At 46.3% G+C, this 19,823-nt stretch overlaps 1 protein-coding gene across 1 annotated transcript in view; it reads left to right on the top strand.

Moving 5' to 3' along the window:
• The first annotated feature begins 3,022 nt into the window (after positions 1–3,022).
• The window catches only part of TANC1 (tetratricopeptide repeat, ankyrin repeat and coiled-coil containing 1), a 69,627-nt gene continuing 52,826 nt past the window's right edge, over positions 3,023–19,823 (top strand). The window contains exon 1 of the mRNA XM_048953687.1: positions 3,023–3,118. The gene's annotated coding sequence lies outside the window, so the exon portion shown is untranslated. The remainder of the gene's footprint in view (positions 3,119–19,823) is intronic.

Here is a 19,823-nt window from a genome sequence, read left to right as displayed (position 1 = left end):
GAAGGAAGTGGCAGACAGCGAACCACTGCTGGTGTGCCCCGAGAGTCTTCATCTCCATGCTCTGCCTCTGTGATATCATACAAGGCAGTTGTGCCAGATGTTCTTGTGAGGATGCCCTTGTTCTGTGTCAGGCTGCCACTTGTTTCTGAGCACAGACATTCTGAAAGATGCTGCGTGAAATGCATGCATAGATAGAAAATGTTCTAGAATACTCTGGCACTGTAGTAATTATTTGGCAGTTGAACTCAGATTTAGTTTTTCATGATGAATTAAACATGAACATAAATCATAGTTTGCTCAGCATAGTTTGCTCAGTAAATGTTTTGTACTGCCCCTACATTTTCCTTCTTTGGTGTGAGGAAGATTAATCTTTTTGGTAATTATATGAAACTGTGTTGTTGAATGGTATGTAGAGAAGCTGAGCAGTTTGGCCGGGATGCAGGGAATGGCTGAAGCATCGGGTGCTTGGGATGTAAAAGGCAAACAGTTTGAGTTTGGGAGGGAAAAGCACATCATATTCTGCTAACGTTATTGAGGTTGTGCTCATCGTGGTGGCACGCAGACTGCCACTGCTAAAACTCTGTCTGTACCTATAAAAAACATCACTTTAAAGCCATTAATGTGAGATGGTTTCAATGTACTGGTGACTAACTGGAGATAATGCTCTGTAGTGGTAACCACACTACTTGATACAGCCCATCAGGGTTACCACAGCTGCACCAGAGGAAAAATATCTGTACCTCATTTCCAGTAGGATTTGGCACCAGCAGTGCAGTTACAACTCACCACTCGTGGTATAACATTCCTCCCCACTCTTGCAATTAAGAGATCTTAATTTCAGCATTAAAAGCTGGCTAGCTTGACTACTGAGCTACTCCAATTCACAGACTCTGAGTTACGCTGAGATCTCATCACCAGGTACGTTCTATCTATTTGGTGTTCAGTTCAAGATGTCCTATTTTAAAAGCATGAGGCGAATGCTGAGATTTTGAAGTAGAATTCTCCAATTGTGAAATAAGAGATTACTAAGTAACAATTAAAGCATTACTTGAGGAACACAGCTGAATTATTTATACAGGCTAAAGCTCCGAGGGCCCTTGATGGTGGGTTAGAAGCGGACACCCGAAGTTGCCTTCAGCCATCCTTATGTCCTTCGGGCTGGGAGCCTTGCTGCTGTGACACATTCCTCATCAAGTGCAGCTTGGTTTATCCTTGCAGTTGTCAAAACCACTGCATTGAGGTGAATGGTTCTCAGCCCCTGAAGAAGAGGCAGTTCAGGAGCTGATACATATGTACGGTGTCCCTGCCCTGAGGACAACAGGAGGGTAAGGAGCACACAAGGGACAGCACTGTTTTAATTCCCTGTGCACATCCGCTGAAGGGTTTGTCAACATGCAGCGGGAGTAAGAGACACAAAACACAACTGTGTTTTAAATGAATACGATCCTGAAGTTATATCACTGTCTATTATCTTATAAAAATACAGCACGAGTTTTTCATTGCTTGATAGAGAAAACATAAACATCTTCATGTTTTTAAACAAAGGACTCAGTATTCATTTTAACCAGTATTGCTGTATTCATTAGTTGATGATCTCTGCGTGAAAATAAGGCTTAAAAAAACAGAGACATTTTCTAGCAGTCACAAAAGATGAGTAAGTTACAAAGCATGTAAATGGCACTGATATCAACAGCTCAGTGGGAAGGGGCTCCCAGCGCCCACCCAGCCGTGCCACCCACCTCCTCAGCACCAGCAGGAGGTGCAGCAGTTACGGAGGGCAGCGTTGGCCAGTACGGGGCACCAGGCCCAGGTCTTGGCCTCCTCGCTTCAGTTTGGCCTTTCCCTGGCACAGCAACGTGCTGTTCCCCCGCATCCTAACGTGATGAACCGCTGTGTGTGTGTGATGAAAAGAGCCCTGTGAGAGCGGGGCGGCTCACCGCACCATCTGATGGAAGTCTGCAAGAAACAGAAAGCAAGTTCTCAGACTGCAGAGTCAAATCTCAGAAGTCAGAAAATGCCTGGGTTAAGGTCCATCCCGTACAGTTAAAAATGCCTAGTCCTCCCATTACCATTACACGTCATGACCGAATTCCCAGTCATCTTTTTGAGGAACGGAACGAGGCTCCGACTGCATCGTCCCGCGCTTTCGGATCACTTTGCGGTTGCCTCTGCTGCGATTTTCCCGTCCTTCGGCACTGGGACGCAGATTGCAGCCGGCCTCCCTGCCCCAGCGCCGCTTTTGCCACAGCCGCGCTCAGACGCTCCGCGCCCTCCGCCCGCCGCCGATCCCCGGGGCGGAGCGCTGCTACGGCCCGGCAGCCACTGGCCCGGCGGCACGGCTCTGCTGTGCGGCGCAGCCCTCGCTCTGCGCTCCGGAGCGTTGCTGTGAAAGCGCCCCTCGAAGCGCCGCGTAACGGCGGTCCGTGCGGCTCCGGCGCTTTTTGTCGCTATCGCTTCTACTCCCCCAACTCTGTTCTTTGCGGATCTCGTCAGCCGTGACGCGTTCCTTTTCAGACCGCCCGTACGAACGCTGTGCTGCGTCAGGTGCGACCGCGGTTCTCGCCCCTCGGGCCGGGCCGTGCGTTCGGAGCATTAGTGCCCGGGCACGAGCGGCATGAGTGCTTTCAACGCTCCTCACCTAGCCGAGCTCGGTGACATTCGGGCAAGCCGTAGCAAAACACGAGAAAGACATTACGGAATAAAACGTGTTCGAACGACTGAGCATGGGCGCCGCGCGCCCGAATTACGCTTAGGAAACCGAAGGGGCTCCGGGGCCGCTCACGAGCTTCCCTGCCCGAGCTCCCCCGAAGGTCGCTGCGCTCCGGGCTGCACTGCACCCCGCCCCGCCCCGCCCCTCCGCCTGCCGGCAGCGCGCTGCGAGGCCGCCCGCCGGGGCCGCGCCGAGGCGGAACGCGGCCCGCCCCGCCCTGCGGAGCCGCTCCCGTGGAGGGCGGCCGTGGGGTGCGGGGCGGGGACTGCCGCCTGGCGCTGAGCTCATCCCGCCGCCTGCCCGCCTGGCGCCGGCCCGGGCCGCGGAGCCCTCGGGCGAGCAGAGCCGGGCCCGGCGGCGGAGGTGAGCGCGGCGCTCCTCCTCCTCTCCTCCTTCTCCTCCTCCCCGGTGAGGGTCCGCGCGGGGCCGGGCGCGGCGCGAGCGAAAGTTCGGGGCCGGGCGGGGATACTGAGCCGGGCGGGCGCCGCGAGGCGAGGCCGGGCCTGGGCGCCGCTCGGCTTCCGCCTGCCCCGCACGCCTGCGGGCGGTTCCGTCCCTTCGCGGAGGGCGGCTGGGAGGGAAGGTCCCGCGCTCCGAAAACTTGGGTCTTTCGCCGCTACTTTTCTAACAGCGAAGCGGGAAGGAGGCGGCGCCGGGCCGATCCTCGAGCTGCCGCTGACGGCCGAAGTTGCGCGGCGGGCCGGAGCGCGGTGTGAGGGCAGTGCCTGCAGGGCCGGGATCGGCCCTAACGTGGGCAGTACGGATATTGCCGCTCGTGCTTTCAGGCGCGCTCTCCGAAGCTTTCTGAATTCTCGGTTTCGTTATTTAAGGACCGCTCTACCCGAGTAACGCGTACCCGGTCGGACGGAGGACGGTACGGGTCCGCAGAGATCGCTCTCAGCGATGGCTGTAGCCGAGCTCCCCGCTTGTCCCGCACACCCGCTGTGCTGCGGCCCGGCCCCCCGGCGCTTAGGCGGGGCGGCGCTCGGAGCGGTTCGGAGCTGTGCCGCGGGGACGCGGCGGGCGATGCTGTCCGTGGAGCCGGGTGTGCTGCGGGCTTGTGCAGCCGCTGGATGCCGGCGAGAGGCGGCGATGTCCGTGCGGGCTGTCGGACTGCCCGGGCCGCCCCAGGGTGCTGCAGGACTGTTCGGCCCTCATTCATTGTTTGCAGAAATCCCGTGTGAGCTCACATTGTTGCTAGCTGCCGCTTGAAAAAAACATCCTGATGGTTATATAATTAAAAGGACCAGGAAATAAGGGAAATCAGTGCAATATCTTGCATCCTGCAGAATTTCCTCCCGTTGCGGTTTGATACGCAGCTGCCAAAAGCTTACCTCTCCTGTTTGTACTGGTCTGGTGCTGAAGTGATGGGAATATAGTGCTGTGACATTAAATAATGCTGGTAAACAGAGAAAGCGTGGATACGGTTCCTGTGTGCCATTGCTGGCGTGGAGCGCGTAGGGCTGCGTTGACATGGGCATGCTGAGATGCTGGCTGTCCTGCTGCCTCACTGCAGCTAACCGCTGGAATGTCCGAGTGGCAGTAAATGATATCTGCTATAGAGCCAAAACATATTTGGTTCTCAGCCAAAGAGCTCGGCTTCCCACAACAGTCCTTAGGAAAAAGGCATTTTGTGTGTCAGACCACAGGCCTGGAGTTGATGCCATAGCAACTTTGTGGTCTGAGCACACACTTCTGGAGACAGCTAAGCAATCTTCGCAGAATTACTGTTTTTCTTCAGCAGAACTTTGTACTGTCATCAGGATTAAATCTCTCTGTGAAGGTGAAGGATGGATCGGCAAGGTTTCAAACTCTGCTGTGTCTGAAGGCATCAGCCCGCTCTGCTGGCTGTTGTGATGACGCTGGTAGACGTGGCTGTAAGTTAGGATGTATAATTGTGGCTCTTTGCATAAAGTTTTCCTGTAGAGCTGCTGTTCTGACAAAGTTTGGTATTTCAGGTCTTGCCAGAAGCTGGATTGCCATGTCCTGCCGGAAACAGGGAAGGGTCGGCTCTGGGTTCCACATCTGGAAGCTTTGAGGGCTGCGTCAGCGCTGCCTGCGCTGTGTGGGGGCTGTGCAGTTTATTTATCACAAAGCTGTTGCAGTAAAAAAAGGAAAATGCATACAGCCCCACAAACGCACACAGCCTTGTGAATGTTTGTGTACAGGAGGCGGTGCTGTTAGAAAACTGCCTTGTGAATAATAAGAAAAGCACAGTAAAGCGTGTGGAGGGGAAAACTGAGCTAGTTGCTCATTAATGGAAAATATCTGGTGTGTTATCTGATACTAATGCACCAGCTTCCCGTGCTGTCTCTTATTCTTTTAAAATGCATTATTTAGTGTGATTGATCAAAACCTTTAATATGCAGTATATTTAGCTGATAAGGATGTCAGCATGCTTACCAGAGGTTTGTCCATGTCTAAAACACACTGCAGGGGTCTTGCTGTGCTTGCTGCTTTGGCCTCCCTGAGGCCACTGTGTGTGAATGTAATGGCGACAGTCCTGTGGATGGGAACTGCTGCCCAGTGTGAGCCAGAGGGCAGATCTTCTGCCATCCAGTGCTGTGCTTCAGCAAAATGCTCTGCCTTTTTCTCCTTACCCTAGCGAATAGTCCTGTTGCTTTTTTCTGCTACTTTCCTCCTTCCAGCTTCATAAATGGACTAACCCTGTGGAGTGTGCCTTGTGGTTATTGTATGCTTCTGTCCTGTCTAGCTGCTACACAACTGCGCGAGCTTCATTCTCTTTCATCCTTTCCAAATCTGCATCTGGAAGCACACACTGTGTAGATGATAGAAATGGAATGGCTCCAACTCTGTAATGTCCTATTTCTCTGATACCCTTGTAGGGTTTTTGTTTCTTCTCATCCACTCACTGACAAGAGGCCTACTGAGCCATAGGCTCCTTCCATAGAGCGCTTTGGAACTGGAACATTATGTTTTGCAGTACTTGGTCTTCCTGTGTGATGTGTGGAGGTGCTCCTGTGCCAAAGTGGTGTTTGTAAGAGTGGATGCAGAAGGCCAAGTGATGCCAAGTACCTCTTACAGCTTTTTCTCCGCTGCTAGGAGAGTAACTGACTGGCAGCAGTTGCTGGAATGTTTTATTTCTGTGGTAGTGGCATCTCCAAGTTTTATTTCCTTTGTTTTGCCTTCTCCATCTGGGTTAATATTCCCTAACTGGGATGCGGGTGATGTGCTCTGCGGTGCAGCTGGGTTCCTCACAATGCCTGGTGCATGGCAGGTCACTGCTGCAGAGCTCAGTGAGCAGTTTGCTTTGCTGCACAGACTACAGTACCTTCAGCTCCGGATTCTAACAAGGCCTTAAGCACAGATCAGCTCAGCAGTGTCAGTATGCAACCAGTTTGCATTGATGTTAGCAGAAATTCAAATGTCTTTGAGGTCAAGTCGAGAGCTCCTACGTGCATCTTGGTGTTGAAGTTGGCAGCAGGGCTCAGCAAGTCATTGTGTACATCTGCTCTTCATTTAATTTCTCTTTTTTAATTTGATCTAGAGTTAGGATGAGACTTGAAAATTTTCAATTACATCTGGAGGGTATGAAATTGGAAAGCTAAGTGCAACTTCTGGTTCTGGTTATCGTAAATACCCTTAGAACAGAAGTACCAAGCTACAAATACATGTTTTAAATCTTTCTGTGCAGTTTTTATCAGCCTCCTAAGCTTCATGGTGCTGTGTTAAAGTTAGGACTTGTGCATTATCAATATAGATGTGGATTGCCATGTTCTAGATCTCTAAAACACAGTAGTAGTAGAAAATTATCTGCAACCTACAGAGCTGTTGCAGTGTCACTTTGCCTGCAGTAGCTTGTCCTCTGATTAGCAGTTGAATTGCTCAAAGTCAACTTTTTTCTAAAAATTAGGCATCCTACTGCAGCATGGCAGGAATTAAGCTATCAAAGAACAGTGCCAGGTGAGCAGGAGCGCAGGGCTGGAGCAGGGACCTGCAGGTGGGCGCCTGGAGCCCTGCGGTGCGTGGAGACATGGCCGAGGGCAGCAGCACTGGTGTAGAATCTCCTTCACTTCAGGGCGTTTCTTCCTGTTCCCTCCTACCTGTGTGTTCTCCCTGTCTTGCTCAGTAATATTCAAGAATTTGCATGTTTGTAACCAAATTGAAAGACTTCACTAGCAGTCTTTCAGGCTTGACCAGAGCTGCTGATGTGGTTATTCCTCCAGCGCAGGTAGCAAGGCGTTCTTGGCTGCATTGAGAAGCCTTGGATTGTCGTTGAACTTCTGGCTACTGCTGTGAAGGCCATTTGTTTTTACACATATTCATACAGTTGGCAAGTGTCACTAAGCACACAGCACGGTTGGGCTGGAAGGGACCCCTCAGCCCAGCCCTGCCGTGGGCTGGCTGCCCCCCCCAGCTCCGGCTGCCCCCCAGCTCCGGCTGCCCCCCAGCTCCAGCTGCCCAGGGCCCATCCATGGCCTGGGGCACCTCCAGGGACAGGACGCCTCAGCTCTGGGCAGCATTGCTGGGCCTCACTGCCTGCCAGGTATAGAATTTCCTCCTCACGTCTGACCTAAATCTCCCCTCTTTCAGTTAAAGACACTCCCCTTGTCCTGTCACAATCTGCCCGTGTACAAGATTGATTTCCCTCCTGTTCATAAGCTCCCCTCAAGCACTGGAAGGGCACAGTGCTCATGTTATCTGTATGTAGCAGCATACAAGGTGCCAGAAATGTGCAGGGTGACAAGGTGAGCGTCTGCTCCTTGTTTGCTGCGTGTTTTAAGTATTTGGTAATTAATAGTTCTAAAAATGAATGTGCCTGTTGAATGGCCGCTGCACTGTGTCCAGGTTGTGTGTATTGCCTGATTTGCTGTGGTTGTGTTTTTTGGAGGAGGAGAAAAGAGGGGTGCTAATTAACAACAACCAAAAAAAAAAAGGTAAATGAAGACTTGATCTTAGTCTTGGTTAAATTTAGATCCAGCAGGAGAGAAGCTGCAACTTGTTAGCAGCACAGGAAACGCCCTGACAGAAGTGTTTGATGTGTGTGTAAATGTGAGCAGCAGCTCCATGGCTGCAGTTGGGCTGGAGGAGCTCTGTTTGCCTCACAGCACTTTGCTTCTTTAAATGCTGTCCGAGCTTCTGCTGGAACTTTGCTGCCATGTACTTAATTGTATTAATTATTAAATATCTGTGATGTGTCAAAAGCTGGTAGTTATGAGCCAGATTCAGAGCTGTTGCACTCAGAACAGAACAGCAGGAGTGCTTTAATTACTGGAATAGACAGAGACTGGGTTAAACATCTCTAAAACAAGCTTTGTTTGATCTGGAAAAATGCGAGAATTTGGGTAAAGACTGCTTCTCTTTTTCAGGGACATATGAGTCGAGGAAGGCAGCCCATTTCTTTCTTTAATAGCTGTCCTTTTCTCTGGATTTCCATTTCTGCCCAGGCTTTAACAAGTTAGGATTTGAACAGTATAAACATAGGAATAGACAGAAGTAGAATATAACCTTTGATTTCTGAAATTTAAGTAAGAGAAGCTGCTGGAGAGTCTGGTTGTGGATAGGTCCTTTTGTTTTGGTATAAGTGTTGGGTTTGGTTGTTTTTGTTTTGGACAGTAATAACAAAACATAAAATATTCCTAATGCAGCTCTGGAGGGGACTGTTCTGTGGTTTGCATCAGAAATGCCTTTGAGTTGAATTGATCGTTAATGTGCTTCAAGGTCTGTTCTGTGCTGGCTGGATTCCCACTGACATCAAAAAGGGTTTTTTTTTTTTGTTTTTTTTTTGTTTTTTTTTGCTTTAGTAGGGACAGAGTTTCTGGATTTTCCTGCAATATTTGCCAGAAACTGAAAATATCAAGAAAAAGGAGAGAAATGTCCCGGCCACAATCTGTAAGCATGATTTTGCTATGATGGAGTAAAATCTTAGCACTGTCCAACTAGCAGTATAGACTCCTCGGGTGCATGAAGGAATTGTCTTGAAAAGTTGCAGAGACAATTAAAAGGCATCAGGGAAAAGATTTCCTTTCCTCAATGAAGTTAAACATGGTAGAAGTGGAATGGAGGAGACACGTGCCTTCCAGTATGAAGTCAGAAAGTAATGCTTGACTGGAGAATTCCTTGATGCACATAAAGCTGCAGGGTGGCAGTGCTCGTGTGTGCAGCTGCACTTTGCTCTGTTTGTGCTACTTGTGCTCTGTAAGTTTGCAGCAAGTCAGTCAGTGGGTAGTGGGTGATGGTACGCTTCATGAAAGTAAATCTACACTCATTCGGTGCAACCAGATATATTTTGAAACTTTAGGAAGATTAACAACCCAATATCTTATTTTTCCTGATGAAAATTCTGCACTTTTTCTCTAAAAGACAGTCTGAAAGGAGGGCAAGGGCGGGCAGTAAGAGATTTTGTTCTGCTGGAGTTGACAGCACTGTGAGGGCTGCACCAGAGGATTTCAGAAGGATTTCTTAGGAGGGGGCTTTGTTCCTGGGTGGCACATAGGCTCTCCCAGGCTGCTGTTCCTCTGCTGCACGCTGTGCCGCTGCAGTGCACACCAGGAACGGGCTCCTGAGAGCTCCCTGTGTCGGTGGGGCATCTGTGCAGCTGCTGTGCTCCGCAGTGTCTCTGTCTGCCTCTGAGCAATCTAACCATGTCCTGCTATCTGCTACAAATCACATTCTTCCTATGTTTTTTTTCCCCTCCTATTTCCACCAGGAAAAAAAATTGCTTTCCTCCTAGTGAGCCTGGCTTGGTCAAGGGAGAGCTTTAAACAGTCCCTTTCCTTTCCTTCAAAGTTCTGAGCTAAGTGCATTCTTGTTAATTTCAGTCTCTTGCTCTTGCATCTTTTCACTCTATAAATCAGTGAACTCAGTTCATTAGATTGCAGTGGGACTTGCAAGCATTCCATCTGCTGGCGAAGGTGAAGCCTCATGTGCTGTCTTGGCAAACTTTTGAAGATCTAGGTAGATCGAAGGGGGTAATGAATAATTGATGTTTAAAGGATACAGTGTGTGTTGGTAAATTCTGGTTTTGAGGATTTCAGTTATTTTTGGTTTTTTGGACACTTGCCTGTGGAGGAAATGCTTTCTGACATGGGAATTAGAGGCTCTCAGTGGTGCTCGGCTGCTTAATTGCTGAAAGCAGCAGAGCAAGTGTAAAATTTAATAAATACAGGCTTGCCAGGTATTCTGTAGTTTTGGTAAGAGCATGTATGATCTTGTCTGTACCAGACTGTTACTGCAGAATAATGTGGAGTGTGAATGTGAAGCACTTTTTACCTTGTATAGACAAGCCTTTAATTTTTCTTCAAGAACAAAGTGGGAGGTTGTACATATCTTCTTGTCCCTCTTCTGAACCCTGTCACAGACTTGCTGCCGGCAAGGAGTGATACCCAAAGCATTTATGCAGCTTGTGAGTGTTCTCATTGATTTCATGCAGTCACAGCTCAACTGGGTTGGGAGGGACCCCAGAACCCCCCACCAGCCCCATCCCTGCCCTGGGCTGGCTGCCCCCCATCGATCCGTGAGCTGGGGCACCCACAGCTCTGGGCAGCGGTGCCAGGGCCTCACTGCCCTCTGGAGAAAGAACTTTTTCCTCGCATCGGACCTAAGTCACCAGAAGTTGGGGTTAAAACCGACCTAAGTTAGTTTAAAACCATTCCCTGTGCCCTGTCACTGCACTCTCAGTGTGAGAAGTCCCTCTCCTGTCTTCCTGCAGCCCCTTGAGCACTGGAAGGCTGCAGTGAGGTCTCTCCAGATCCTTCTCCCTTGCAGGCTGAACACTCCTGGTCCTGCAGGCTGTCTCTGTGGCAGAGGTGCTGCAGAGCTCCCTCCCTGCAGTCAGTGCCACTTCACAGGTCTGCTTGCGTGAAGGGAGTGCTGGCAAGAAAGCCTCCAACCCTCTGCTAAATCCGTGTCCATCTTTTGTGATAGGAACTGCTTATCAGATGTGTTCAAACAGGGCTTGTTTTTAACAATGTAACATGTGCTCTTCATGCTACTTAATTGTACATTCAAATGGTAAGTGCTTCAGTTGAGAATGAACTGAAAAAATATGGATGTTGGTATTTCCTTGTAGCTCACGCTGTACAGGAATGTCTGAGGCTTGCTCATTGAAGAGCGTGATCAAGCAACTAAAACCAGAAAGTTTGCATTTTGCAGGAGACAGAAGGCATCCCAGTATGTGAGGCAGGAAGCAGGGAAGGGAATATTTCTGTTTTGCTGCATTCCTATGGTGAGATTTCAGGAGATAGCTGAGCCAATCCAACAGTGTGTTCCGATTCAAAGGTGTGGTTCTTCCTTCTGTACCTGCCATGGGATCCTTGTGCTGCTGTTTTTCTCGTGTTTTTAGGGTCACTTTGTAGTTGTCTTGCTTAATTATTTTAAGCATTCGTTAACAGATCCAGTTAGACAGTTGTGTTCTTTGAAATAAATGCCTGAATTTCTAAGGTTCTCAGGTTTCTAAGATTTCCTTGTGTGGCTTGCTCTGTTTGAGCAAGGGGCCGGACCAGATGACATCCAGAGGTCCCTTACAACTGCATCCATACTGTGATTTAGTGAGCATTGGTAGTTTTGGCCATTATACGTATTTCAAGCTGTTATTGCATGGTACCACTTATCATCTGATCTCAGCTATAAGATGTAACTCTAATGAAGAAACCATCAAAATCTATTTGAGACCACAGTAATATATTTTAAGTCATGCTAGAAAATGCAGAAGCACTTGCTTAATAATAGATATGTTTGTTTCTGTTTTTAACCCTGTGAGGTTGGAAGTGTATAACGTGTCCTTTGTATGCAGGGTTTGGATGGAGCTTTGCATTTGCTTTCTGGCAAAAGTGAGTGACTGTGGTTCCCAGCCGGGTCAAGAACTGTATTTTATCTTCCTGTGCTACAGGGAATCTGCTGCCCCAGGTTAGCTGACACAAAATTAAAATTCTATGTGTGTGTGTATAATTTAAATATGTATGTACACATATATGCGTACCAGAATGTGCACCTGTATTGAACTTAGGAGACGTGTAGTATCAGGAGAAAAGGGATGAGTTTTCCTTTTTGAAAGGAAGGAGGAAAGAAACACTATGGAAAAACAGAGGAAAGAATTCTGAAAATAATTAGGTAGAGTGGATGAAGAATGGAAGATCTGGAACTAGATACAATAAGAAACTAACATATGTAAATATATATTATATGTAAAATAAAAAAGGTCTGAGTTGCATCAGCACCATCTTACTGACTATCTTAATGTCACATGTGTGTGGTTTTTTTTCAAATCTCAAGCATAGAGATCATTGCAAACTTGGAAAGTAGGTCTGGTAATGAAAAGCGGCCTTTTCTGGGCTCTGAACGTGACAGAAACTTGGACAGTGTTGGCTTGTCTATGGCTAGGGTTTTCAGAGGGATGTCCTGCAGTATCTGGTCGGCATGGCTGAGCTGCAGCCCCCCCTCCCATGTGACACGCCTGGGGCCAGAGGCTGCCCAGAAGCTGTGTGCCTTCATCGGCAGGCCTGCAGTGTAGAGGGCTGTGCCGACAGAGCAGCTGTCTGGTGCTTTGCTTCGCTCGGGTGGGGACGGTGGTGCTTCATGAATGCTGTCGGTAATCTTGCTGGCTAATGTCCTTCATGTGTCAGTGGAAGAATCTGCAGTCTTCTCTGTCAGGACTTGTCCTGCGGACATGGCCGAAGCTCCTGAAGGAGGGGCAGCGCTGGGCAGTGACATCTGGCAGGGAGCAGGTGTTGGCACACTGCTGGTGCCGCAGGATTTTGGCTGGACTCCTTCCTACTGTTGGTGTGAATTTGCTTTTCAGTGGATGGAAAAAAAACCTGAAGAAGCCTTCATTTCTAGATAGTAAGCGTGCATTTTCATGTGATGTCCCTCAGTGCTTTCCTCTGGTTATCGTGCACCTCTAATTGCATGCTGCCAGGTTGCATTAGTGCCAGCTTTGGCTTGGTGTCAGGTGATTCCATACAGTACTTGGAAGGAACTTGTTTTCCTTTTCTAAAGCGTTTATCAGTCGATCTATTACAACCCTTTGGAAATAGTGATTTTTGCTTTCATGTAAGCCGTGGTGCCACTGTCAGGCAAGATGGGGCAGCTGGCATTTCAGGCATACAAAAACATCCCCTTTTTGAAGTTGTGACTTCAGTCATGCAGCTTGCTTGTGTACAGCCTGCTGGTAGAGTGATGTATCTCGGTCTGGAGCTGCCTAATGCTTTTTGTCTTTGTTGTTATTTGTTATATGTAACTGTAGACGAAAGAAACAAATCCGGAAATCAGCATGTTTGCTGGACCACATGCTATCTTAATTATTTCAAGAGGAGATGTGTAGAGTTAAATCACTCTGAAGTCAATTTTTTTTATATTGCCAAGAGCACTGTAGTGAGAACCTCCTTGGCTTACCAGTGTCCAGTGAAATTCTCAACGTGACTCATTTTAGCCAAGTCTAATTTTGATAAAGATAGTTAATGGTGCTCTTCTTTCTTTTTCGGTTTAAATGAACTTAGTTGATGGCCTTTGTGCTGAAAAAGAACAAAAGTCACATGTTAGTGTTTGAAAGTGATTGCTTTGCGAGTTCTGAGTTATAGATACGCATCTTAAATACAAAAAGACTCCATGCTAGTACCACAGGTGTATACCCAGATAGGTTTCTCCCTAACAAAGATAGTAATTCTCTTTACGTGGCATAGTTTGTTTCTTCCCCTCGAGTTTTAAAGCAGTTGAAACAGAGAAACAAATAAAGTACTGTTTATGTGAGCTGTATTGTAAACACCACAATAAACAAGCAGAGGGCTGTTCGCCTGTCTCAGCTGCAGTAGTTTGTTTGTTAAGCATATGGATCTTAATGATGCCTAGAAAAGTTCAAGTTGTTAGCAAAAATATCACTGTGTGGGCTTTGTAGTCATCTTAGTAGTGACGTGAGGAAAATGCAGCCCTTGCCTACTTATCATTGTGTGGCTGGAGAGCTTTGCCATCCTTTCTGGGAATGCTGAGTAGAAATTGTATGACTTCAACAAAACTCAGTTATGGGTAAGCCGATTCTGTCCTGGATAGTTACAGTAGCACCTCTGTTGTACGCTATCTGACAAGGAAGCGCTGACCACCTTGAAGGAATGTCCTCTATCGAAAGTTATAAGAATTCATCTGATGTTACGTTGTTTTGCTCTCTGCTAAATTGGCTCCTTCCTCCTATGGAGGAGAGTATAAAATTGCATATTGTCTGCAGACGACTGCATGCAGAGCTACTGGAGACAGCTGTATGAGTTTTGAAGGGTGAGGAATCCAAAAGCCAGGCAGTGCTTCGGTATCAGCTGGTAGGGTTGTGTTGCCATGCAGATATGAAATGGAATGTCATTGGGCTGGACGTGAGATGGAAACCTGACTCCTGCCTGGTGCTGCAGCACAAAGAAGAGAGTCCCCTGGTCAGAAGGTGTTAGAGCCCTTTGTACGTCCTACTTGAGATTATTAGACTTGATGTGTGGCCAGTCAGCCTGATAATGGTAAAGTTTGTAGCCTGTCCAATAGTAATACTTTCCTGCAAAAGATTTATTACTTTTGGTTATTGCCTCTTAACTGTAATTATATTTGTTAACCTCTAGATTGATTTCTTCGGCATTAATAGTACTTGTAGTCTTTTTTTTTCTTTTTTTTGTTTTAGAAATTGAGGAACGCAGGTCCCTTTTAACAGCATTACTGAAAGCTGCATGATGCTGGATGGTCAAGGGAGTCAGCTGACGTGTTGGGGTCAAGAAGTAATATAGATACTGATAATAGATCTGTCCCCATTTCTACTTTGCTCGATCAGTTTTATGGATTATGAAACAATGTCTGTGGAGGAGGCAGGTTTAACTGATGCCATGTTGAGGGCTGAAGGAAGAGGACTTTGCCGACTAAGCTGTTTGAACTGCAGGCTCTATAATGTAAGATGATTGCATTCTGCATTGCGTTTACTTTTGGCTGCTTGAAGTGGATGGCTGTGTTGTTTTACGAGCAGCTTGTTGATGTTCATCTGGAAATGAGGGCTGTATCTAGGGCAGCTGAGAAACTGGAGACACTTGTTATTTCCACGCTCCTAATATTCCATACTTTCTAGATGAAATGGTGCTGTCACCGTGTAAGTATGTAACTGCTGAGTAAAATAAGACCCAATTAGGATGAGTTGGGTCAAGATTTTGGTTAGCAAGATTTTTGTCTTCCGTTCATTTTCTGTAAACTGTTCAAGCTGAAATGGCAGCTTCTGACCTATTTTTCATCTAATTTTAGGTTTTTGATTTTCTACTGACACAGTGTGTGCTGGGTGTCTCTTCTGCCAGCAGGGGAGTGATGAATTCTTTCTTGCCTGATGTTTTGACCCTTTCATAATAGATTTAAAAGTAGCAGCTTTGTCGCACTTTCCATATTTGACATAGTGGGACAGAGAAAGATGGGATAAAAGTCGCTATTATGGCCGTAGGGGGAAAAAAAAAGTAAGAACCAGTGATTGCATTTATTTCATTTATTTGCTAATTCCTGTCCTAATGCAAACTGTGTGTGCCATCCATGGTTCCTAGGACTACTGGCTGGGATTCTTATGTGTTTCTTCAAGACTTATTAACCTTGTGACCTTATTTCTGCCTGGAATACCTCTTCAAATAGTGGCTTTCCGCTGAGGGGAGGGCCACTTTTTTTTTGTTTTATTTCTAAATTTTCTTGAAGCGAGTTTTATTGCTGAAGGCAAGCAGCAGGGGGTCTTCCTCTGCTCCATCCTTCATTATCTTGTTTTCTCCAGGCACACACACCTTCTGTCCCTGAAGCAAGAACTTATTTTAGTGCATGATCTGTGTATGCTGATCCATGTCTTGGAAAGTTGGAGGAAAGGAAAGGAAATTCATTAAATCTAGAAATAAAAGGCAATGGAATGTTAGAGAGGGTAATATACTTGTGTGGAATGTAAAGATATGATGTAAGGGAGAAAACAGCCCTGATGACAGTGAATTAGTCTAAATGAGATGAATGAAGTGTGATTCGTCTTGCAAATAACAGGACCTAGGAGGTAAGGTTCAGAAAGGCTAGATAGCTAGGATACATTTGATGAATTAGGACAAGTAGCATCATGTTTTCAGTCTTAACTGAAGAAAGAGGAAATTCTATAGGAAACTGTACATTTGTACATTGCTACAGTCTTGGTATTTTCTCTGGAGAGACTTGACTGTGGGAAAAGAAGGGGAAAAGCAAACTTATCTACAACTACTCCATGGTCAGATAGATTTTCATGTGTGGAAAAACAGCTGTGAAACTTAAAGTTTGTGTGTCTCCTCTTTTGGAAGTGTGTTATCCCCAAGATAAATGAGTCATCCAGAGGTTCATCAGCATCACTATTGAATCATTCAGGTTAGTTTAAACAGATGCTTACAACACTGGAAGTTAAGATTTCATGCTCTGTTAGTACTCTTCATCTGCTTTAGTGCAAGATGGTTTCTTCACTGATCTGGTAAACGGAATTTCTGCAGTACCTGGCACCTGACAGAGAATTTTTGGACAACTATCAAGCAAAGAGAGACAGTATTATCCCCTGAAGCACATTCTGTGGGAACACTGGCCAAAATGATCAGCAGTAGGATAAAAGAGATTAGCAGAAAGCAGAGCTACTGCAGGATGGGATAGGTGTGCCTGCAAAATCTAGGAAGTCAAATCTAAAACCAGACTGGTGGGAAACAGGCACTGCAAATGCACATTGTAATAGCTAACATGATAGTGAGGAGATTTTCCATGCTTCCTCATCTGGCTGTCTCTGATCACTTCTCATGCTGCTTAACATCTCTTGCAAGAGGATCTGTTCCATGACCTTCCCAGACACAGGAGGCTCACCAGCCTGTAGTTCCCTGGCTCTCCTTTTCTCCCTTTCTTAACAATGGCAGTGATGTTTCCCATTTTCCACTCACCAGGGATTTTGCCTGACAGCCATGACTTTTTCAAATATGATGGAGAGTGGCTGCCCAACAGCTACTCTCCATATCAGCCTTTCTGTTTAGGACTCTGGGATGCATGTTGTCTGGCCCCATGGACTTGCAGGCATTCAGTCTCATCAGGCATACTCTGACGTGCTCTTTGCTTACAGTGTGAGTGATTTTGCTTCCCCCAGCCCCTGCCTCAAGATTCAGCTACATGAAAGGTTTGAGAAGCCTGAATGCCAATGAAGATTGAGGCAAAGAACTCACTGAGAAGCTCAGCATTCCCACTGTCTTCTGTAGGGAGTTCTCCCTTCTCATTTTTTCAAAGTGGCTACACTCTCCTTGGCCTTTCTCTTCTGACTAGTGTACCCATAGAATCCCTTATTATTTTTCACGTTCATTGCCAGGTTCAGTTCCATCTGGACTTTGGCTTTCCTGATTCCATCTCTGCATGTTTGGGCTGCATCTCTGTATTCTTTCTGGGATGCACATTCCTGCTTCTACTGCCTGCAGATGCCCTTCTTGTCCCTCAGTTTGACCTGCAGGTCCTTGCTCAGCCATGTTGCTTTCCAGCATCCTCTGCTTGATTTCTTGTGCTGGGAGACAGAGAGCTCTTGTGCTGTCAGAAAGGCATCCTTAGAGAGTTGCCAGCTCTGTTCTGCCCCTAAGGACTGCTTCCCAGGGCATCTCATCCAGTGGTTTCTTAAACAGCCAGAAGTTTGCCCTCCTCAAGTTCAGGGTCCTGACTCTAGTCTTCATCAGGCCCAGATTCCTAGAGATCATGAACTCAAACAAGGCATGTTTGCTACAGGCCAGAGTGTCTCCAATCTTAATTTCTTTAATGAGCTGCTCTGCATTGGTGAGCTCCAAGTCCAGCAACACTTTCCCTGGACAGGGAGGTTATTCTCAGTGTGCTCCAGGAATCTCCTGGTTGAAATCCCACCCCAATCAGGATGAAAGCCTGTAAGCCTGATGCTTCTTACAGCTGAAATGTTTTTGCATTAATTTACACACTTGTTCTTGGTAATCATCTTACTGGTCAAGTATCACCTGCTGCCTGCTTTCTTCTTAATGGGAGCTCTTCTCAGCTCTGTATCAGGGCAAAGTCAAGACTTTAAGCATAGCAGTGTTTGTTGTTTTGTTTGTTTTTTGTGAAGCACTCTTCTTCTGACCTAGATATTTTGTTTTTCTTGTTTGAAAAGTGTGGTGTACAGAGGACGCTTGAAAGTTTTCTGCAGGCTTTTATTAAAAACACAGCATAGGAGCTATGAAATGGAAAATGAAATGATGAGCCCTGCATTTTGAATGTCGGTTTGGACATCCAAGTTACATGCTTCCCATGTAGTTGCTTGTTACCTATTAAAATTCGAGTCTTGTGTTCAGAATGTGTGCCTTTTCCACAGTTACTCATGACATGCTGTTAAATCCACCTCGTGACTCCTTATAAAAGCTCACTAAAGATAATTCATTTCAGACTCTGCGATGCAATCTTCAAAGCCTTATTGGAGAACTACTAGACTTTCATTAAATGGTTTGCTTATGCTCACCTAGGTTTGTGGGTTATATAAAGGGATCTGTACGTTTATTGGGAAAACATGTTAGATTCAACTAGTTGTTAACTGTGTTGAAGTGGTCTTGGGGATGCCCAAATACTGAACTAACATTGGTTGCAATACTGAAAATATTACATTGACCACAGAGAAGTAGGAACTTCCAGGCAAGGACTACACAGCTTGGGGTAAGTTTTATTCATCCCTTAGGATCTGCTGTCACACTTGGGAAACATTATTTATTTGTCAAAGAGAAGATGAGTTAAGGCAAGAAATCAGTAGTTCCGTAGATGCATATTTACTTTTCAACAGCTTAGAAATATGAAATATATACAAAGAATGACATCATCTTTTAGTGACAGAATTAATTGTTCTTCCATTTCTTCTTAGACCTTATCATCACTGTAAGAATAAAGGGGAGGTCTGCTAATCTGCATAGAATCACAGAATGGCCTGGGTTGCAAAGAACCTCAGTGCTCACCCAGTTCCAACCCCCTGCTGTGTGCAGGTCACCAACCAGCAGCCCAGGCTGCCCAGAGCCACATCCAGCCTGGCCTTGAATGCCTGCAGGGATGGGGCATCCACAGCCTCCTTGGGCAACCTGTTCCAGTGCCTCACCACCCTCTGTGTGGAAAAATTTCCTTCTGATATTCAACCTAAACCTCCCCTGTCTTAGTTTAAAACCATTCTTCCTTGTCTTATCAACCTGTGTAAACAGTCATTCCCCCTCCTGTTTATATGCTCCTTTCAAGTATGGGGAGGTACTTGAATGGAGTGAGTGGTTTGCGTCGTTTCTTTACAAAAGGAACCCAAAGAAAATTTTGTTAGATTATAAGCCTGAAGGAATTCTAAATGCCAGTTAGACTCTGTGAGAATATATAAAACTAGCTTTAGTTTCATGTGAAATTGCCCTTAGAAGAAAAGATCATGTACACTGCACAATGAACAAAAATATGGAACTCTCACCCTTTTTGAGATCAGAATTGATGAGCTTGGTGAGCATGGATAAATATGAATAGGTGAGAATTGAAAGAAATCGGAGCTGAAGTACTGAACATTCTGCATAGGAATGATGGAAGCAGTTGGTGGAAGGGGATTGAAACATACATAAGCAGTATTTTTGCTTATTGTTTAGTTAAAAGGAGAAATGGGAGAATACCGGAGACATTTTGCTGCTCTGGTTTAATATAGTGATGAAATGAGTTACCAGCACTATCTTGTAGCCCTTCAACTAGAATACTGTTATTAAGAGCTACTTTGATTATCCTTCTCTAAAGAAAGAATACTGGCATACAGTTATGTCAAACGTAAAATACTGTGTAGCAGAATTTCTCTTTCATTAGTCTACATTCAGTTGTCTACAAATTAAAAATAATGAAAGTTTAAAAAGCAGCTCACAGGCAACACGTTAATTTCTGGGCAGATGGACTGTGCTTGTGTGGCTGTAAAGCCTCCAGCACCTGTGGGTGCAGCAGTTCTGTCTGTCTGCTGAACAAGGCCCACTTGTATTAATGTTAATGCCATCGTGTCTTGCCTCATTCTACGATGAACTGCATTCTGTGCCATATTTTAGAAGCCATGAGCTTGCCAAGGTTAGATGGGAATTTTTTGATACCTATATCTAACCACATTAGGCAGTTTGTGCTGCCAGGTTAAACATGCTCTTCCAGTTTTATGACGTAA

The sequence above is a fragment of the Lagopus muta genome, chromosome 8 (assembly GCF_023343835.1).
Source record: "Lagopus muta isolate bLagMut1 chromosome 8, bLagMut1 primary, whole genome shotgun sequence".
In the NCBI taxonomy this organism is placed as follows: domain Eukaryota; kingdom Metazoa; phylum Chordata; class Aves; order Galliformes; family Phasianidae; genus Lagopus; species Lagopus muta.
This window is presented reverse-complemented; position numbering and strand designations above follow the sequence as displayed.